Below are 5,923 nucleotides of genomic sequence, written 5' to 3'. Positions count from 1 at the left end.
AAACCCTTTCTCTACAAAATATATTTTAAAAATTATCTGGGCATGGTGGCATGTGCCTGTAGTCCTAGCTACTCAAGAGGCTGAGGTAGGAGGATCACTTGAGCTCAGGAGGTCGAGGCCACGGTGAGCTGTGATGGTGTCACTGTATTCTAGCCTGGGTGACATTGTGAGATCCTATCTCAAAAAAAAAAAGAGTCAAAATATATCCAAAAATGGATTTTGCTAGTTCTTTTCAAAATAATCCAATCTATGAAGTAATTGTGCCCCTACTGAGTTAGGATTTCATCAGGCTTTTCAACACATATATGCCTTCTTTTTCCCTTATATATACCATGGGACCATGGTATTTGCTGCCGTTCCCCTTGCAGACATGTGAAGTACATTAAGCATGCTCTATTTTAAAATAAACCTAGTACTGATGAGCACTACTTAGGAAAATCTGATATACAAAAGCAATGAGATTAGTATTAAACAAGAAAATTTAAAAACTGGCTAGTAAGCACACGTGTATTATCAGTAACACTCTTTGGGTTTGGCCTTGAGAATTTTGGTTGCCTATAATTCCCGGAGCTTCCTCTCATTTCCAGAAACTCCCCCATAATTCTTGGATTGCACAATAGTAGTACTATGAAGGACTAAAATATTAATAAATCTCCCTAAAAATCAAACCAATAGTAAGTATAGGGAGAAGTTGTTTTTACTGATAGAAGTAATGTGTTCCCAAACTGTGGTCAGTTTTCTTTCTTTTCCTCTAGCAAATGGGGCAAAGCATTTTTATTCACCTGATTGTATGCAAGATTCAAATGCCATAATTATCCATTCATTCTGGTGGGTTGAGTCAGAATTAAGAAATGAGATCTCCATAGAAAACCCCTAAAACTGTTTATAGACTTCCTGATGATTCATTGAGGGCACCATATTCTCCAAATCAAAATGAGTTCTGCTGCTGCATCAGAACAGGAAAAAAGTAGACCAAAGTGACAAACATCATGATAACAATGCTAAAGAAGTGTGGGGATGTCCCAACCGTAGTACAAAATTACCATCGCATGTAAAGTACCACAGTGCAGTGAGGTGTAGAGTTTAGGGACTGCAGCCGGAAGTCCTGTGTTCAAGTCTGCCACTTCTTGGCTGGATGAACTTGAATAAGCTACTTACCTTCTCTGTGCCTCAGTTTCTTCCTATGTCAAAGTGGGCAGTTGTGAGGATTAAATAAGTTAACCCATGAGCAGTACATAATGATTGCTTTTATGTATTGTAGGTACCTATATGAAAGCAATCATTATTGTTACCGTTAGCCTTTTTTCCAAGTCAGGCTCCAGTTTTAACAATGGTATCAAAGTGCTATCATTGTTTTGGGTTCACTCAAAGACCTAGTATCAGTCAAGGATGCTGAAAGCCAGCCCAGAATTGGCAAAAGAGAAATGTTGGCCTGGTGCGGTGGCTCACGCCTGTGATTTCAAAACTTTGGGAGGCCGAGCCGGGTGGATCACTTGAGGACAGGAGTTCGAGACCAGCCTGGCCAACATGGTGAGACTCCATTTCTACTAAAAATACAACATTAGCCAGGTGTGGTGGTGGGTGCTTGTAATCCCAGCTACTCGGGAGGCTGAGGCAGGAGAATCGCTTGAACCTGGGAGGCAGAGGTTGGAGCCAAGATAGTGCCACTGCATTCCAGCCTAGGTGACAGAGTGAGACTCCGTCTTTAAAAAAAAAAAAAAAAAGGAAAAAACCCTAATCAAACACATAAACATCTCTGCAGTATATTCTATGACACCTGTCTGAAGTTCTAGAGATGCCATTCGAGGAAATTATAATACTGTATCAGAACAATTTCTCATAATTTATGTTACAAAGAACATGGATTTAATCTATATTAAACTCGAGTTCCACAGAAATTTTTGTCCTTATGCCACATATTCATATGAGCCACATTAGAGAAAATATTTCTAGTACTTAGCTAATTAGAAATACAAACCCTTATTCAGCAGTTTAGAAATTGTCACGGTAGAATTACTAAGAGGGCTGCCAAACCGTTTATTTGGCTACAGTTAATTTACAATTAATTACAGTTAATTCTCAATGGTTTTTCTTTGCTTATATCTAAATTGTAATTTTAATGGATGTCCTCATCTTTTCATCCTTGCATATCACCATTTAGTCATTTTATATTTCCTTCCACTTGTTACATGGTTTCATTTGGGGTTATTTTGTGTGTTTTTTGGCTAGAGTTTGCCTTTGATTTTCATTTCTGACCTCTGCAAATCATATTGGTCTTTGTCATCATACCCAGAAACCAAAGCTTGAGAGGTTTATTTTAAACTCTGAGTTTTTCAAACACATTCACAATTAAATATAATATTTAATATGCTGAAGAAAATCATGTCACTGGCTGTGTGAATGTGATATGCCAGAGTTAAAGCATCTCCCAATTGTTCATTTTTGGAAATATTGCTCAATTCATCGGTCAATTCATTAATCAGTTTTGAAATACATAAGATGGAGCTCCATTATATTTCCCAGATTTACAGGAAAGAGATTATGACTGCATAGATGACAAGTAATCCCCTTCCAATGTCATAGGTTACCATAAAGGCAAATAAAACTTTGTATTAAAAGTTTCTCCATTTTTTTAAAAGAACATTAATCAACTGATATGCCTATCAATAGTACACTGGCTAAGTCAAATGTGGTATATATACACCATGGAATACAATGCCACCATAAAAAAGAACGACATCAGCCAGGAGCAGTGGCTCACGCCTGTAATCCCAGCACTTTGGGAGGCAGAGGTGGGTAGATTACCTGAGGTCAGGAGTTTGAAACCAGCCTGGCCAACATGATGAAACCCCGTCTCTATTAAAATACAAAAATTAGCCAGGCATGGTGGCATGTGCCTGTAATCCCAGCTACTCCGGAGGCTGAGGCAGGAGAATTGCTTGAAAACAGGAGGCAGAGGTTGCAGTGAGCCGAGATCGTGCCACTGCAGTCCAACTCGGGTGACAGTGAGACTCCGTCTCAAAAAACAAACAAACAAACAAAAAAACTGACATCATGTCCTTTGCAGGAACATGGACGGAGCTGGAGACCATCATCCTTAGTAAACTCATACAGGAACAGAAAAGCAAATATTGCATGTTCTCACTTATAAGTAGATGCTAAGTGATGAGAACACATGGACACAAAGAGGGGAACAACAGACGCTGGGGCCTACTTTAGGGTGGAGGGTGGGAGGAGGGAGAGAAGCAGAAAAAATAACTATTGGACACTTGGCTTAGTGCCTGACTGATGAAATCATCTGTACAACAAACCCACGTGACACAAATTTACCTATATAACAAACCTGCACATGAACCCTTGAACCTAAAATAAAATTTTAAAAAGAAAACTGTGCTATTAAAATTATTATTAGGTCCCTTACCTAAATATCTTGAGAAAAAAACGTCTACCACTTGGGAACTACATGACCTCCTCAAAGTAGGCAGAGTAAATTCCCAAGATGCCAAGTGCACTTGGCAAATTTTCTAGCTGTGGCATGGCCTTTTTCTCTCTCCCTTAAAAAAAAAAAAACAATGGCAAAAGCAACATTATAGGCCACAGGGCAAATACCTGCTGGTTTTCTTATGATCGTCTCACTCAGCCAGTAACTAAACTGGGATGACGTCATTTAGGGATCTTTCAAATGACATGAGGTTTTTATAACTGGATTGATGGGTTTTGTTTGTTTGTTTCTGGTTGTTATTGTTTTTTGATTAAGTGAACTAATATTGAAAATCTAGCTTTATTTCTTTGTCTAACATCAGCTGGAATTTATTTTTGCACTAAATTTCTCCTCTATATATTAATTAAAATCTTGTATTCCCCCTACATCATTACCACCTTCTCTTTCCTTGTTACAGACTGTGAATTAGACCTTGATGAAGTTAAAAATTACTGATAGTCTACAGGGAATTGTTATCTGTGTCTTCCCCTTAAATGTTCAAAGATACCTTCCTGGAAGTGGCTTTATGGTTTTTCTTTCCCTTCTGATGTTTTAAAAACCGTTTTAGAGAATCTTGGTGAAGTTCATGATTTTATATTAGCTGTGGGAACAAGACTAACACACTCAAAGCAGCTAAATGACAATATAAGACCATCAACTGTATTCCCTTAAGAGAACAGATTAGAAGTGCTTAGAAATGCTGTAGACCCTGGGTCATGGTCTGATAACTGTTGGGGGGCATTAGATTCTCGTAGGAGCGTGTGCCCCGTTGTGAACTGCGCATACCAGGGACCTAGGTTGTGTGCTCTTTATGAAAATGCCATGCCTGATGATCTGTCACTGTCCCCCATCACCCCCAGATGGGGTCATATAATTGCAGGACAACAAGCTTGGGACTCCTACTGATTTTACATTATGGCAAGTTGTATGATTATTTCATTATATATTACAGAATAATAATAACAGAAATAAAGTGCATAATAAATGTAATGTGCTTGAATCATCCTGAAATCATTAGCTCCGCCTGGTCCATGGAAAATTGTCTTCCATGGAATCGGTGGCTGGCGACAAAAAGGTTGGGGACCACTGCTGGATAATGTAAAACCACACTATCCAGTTACTGCTCACCTTCATGAGGCTGTAACATATGTAGACTAGAGAAGGGAAGACACTTCCAGGTTAAGGGATCTGAATTAACTGTCTTTCAATGCAAATTAACTTTCCAAATAATTATTTCTGTCTGGAATGCATCTATTCTTTTTTTTTTCTTTTTTTTTTTTTTTTTTTTTTTTTTTTTTTTTTTTTTTTTTTTTTTTTAGACCGAGTCTCTCACTCTGTCTCCCAGGCTGGAGTGCAGTGGTACAATCTCGGCTCACTGCAACCTCCATCTCCCAGGTGCAAGCGATTCTCTTGCCTCAGACTCCTGAGTAGCTGGGATTACAGGCGCCCGCCACCACACCCAGCTAATTTTTTTGTTGTTGTTGTTATTTTTAGTAGAGACGGGGTTTCACCATGTTGGCTAGGATGGTCTCTATCCCTTGACCTCATGATCCGCCCACCTCAGCCTCCCAAAGAGTTGGGATTACAAGCATGAGCCACCGTGCCCAGCTGCATCTATTCTTTTAATTACCCTGTTCAGAAGGCTCAGAGCCCACTGGATTTTGCTTATCCCCTCACCCTTAAACATCACAATTGCCAAAATCATCTCGGCGTCAGGCTCCCTTCACCATTCACTTGATCTACCTCAAGCAGCCCTCAAATAAGCCTCTTTGATTCATTCTCCACCCCTAACATACAGCTACAAGCATGTCTTTCTCCTACTTGAAATTCACAGTGCATTCCCACTACCCACCACATCAATTATCAACTCCTCTTCCTGGCATTTACTCGTCCAACGCATGGTTCCATGTTGATTTTCAGTTCCCTTTCTCCCCTACAAATACTCCATAATCCAGCAACCCCGGTATTGTTCCTGTTCCCTAAATGTCCCCAGCAGGGTCACTCACACAGTTTTTGCTTATACTGTTTGGTCAGCACTAGAGCATCCTTTCTCTACCATGATAAGCTGTAGAAATTTTGCTCCTTCCTCAAATACTATCTTTTCGAATGATATTTTCTGATCTCCCCCAAGTAGGTATGATCATTTGTTTTTTTCAACAATATTTAGCTTATTTTTTAGTATAGTATTATAGTTTTTTCAAAAAAATTCCATTTGGCCGGGTGTGGTGGCTCACACCTGTAATCTCAGCACTTTGGGAGGCCGAGGTGGGTGCATCATGAGGTCAGGAGATCGAGACCATCCTGGCCAACATGGTAATACCCTGTCTGTACTAAAAATACAAAAAATTAGCCAGGCGTGGTGGTGTGTACCTGTAGTTCCCACTACTGGGAGGCTGAGGCAGGAGCATTTAATCCAGGAGGCAGAGGATGCAGTGAGCCAAG

The sequence above is a fragment of the Cebus imitator genome, unplaced genomic scaffold, assembly GCF_001604975.1.
Source record: "Cebus imitator isolate Cc_AM_T3 unplaced genomic scaffold, Cebus_imitator-1.0 Scaffold61, whole genome shotgun sequence".
Classification (NCBI taxonomy): domain Eukaryota; kingdom Metazoa; phylum Chordata; class Mammalia; order Primates; family Cebidae; genus Cebus; species Cebus imitator.
The sequence above is the reverse complement of the archived record's forward strand: the minus strand, read 5'-3'. Positions refer to the sequence as shown.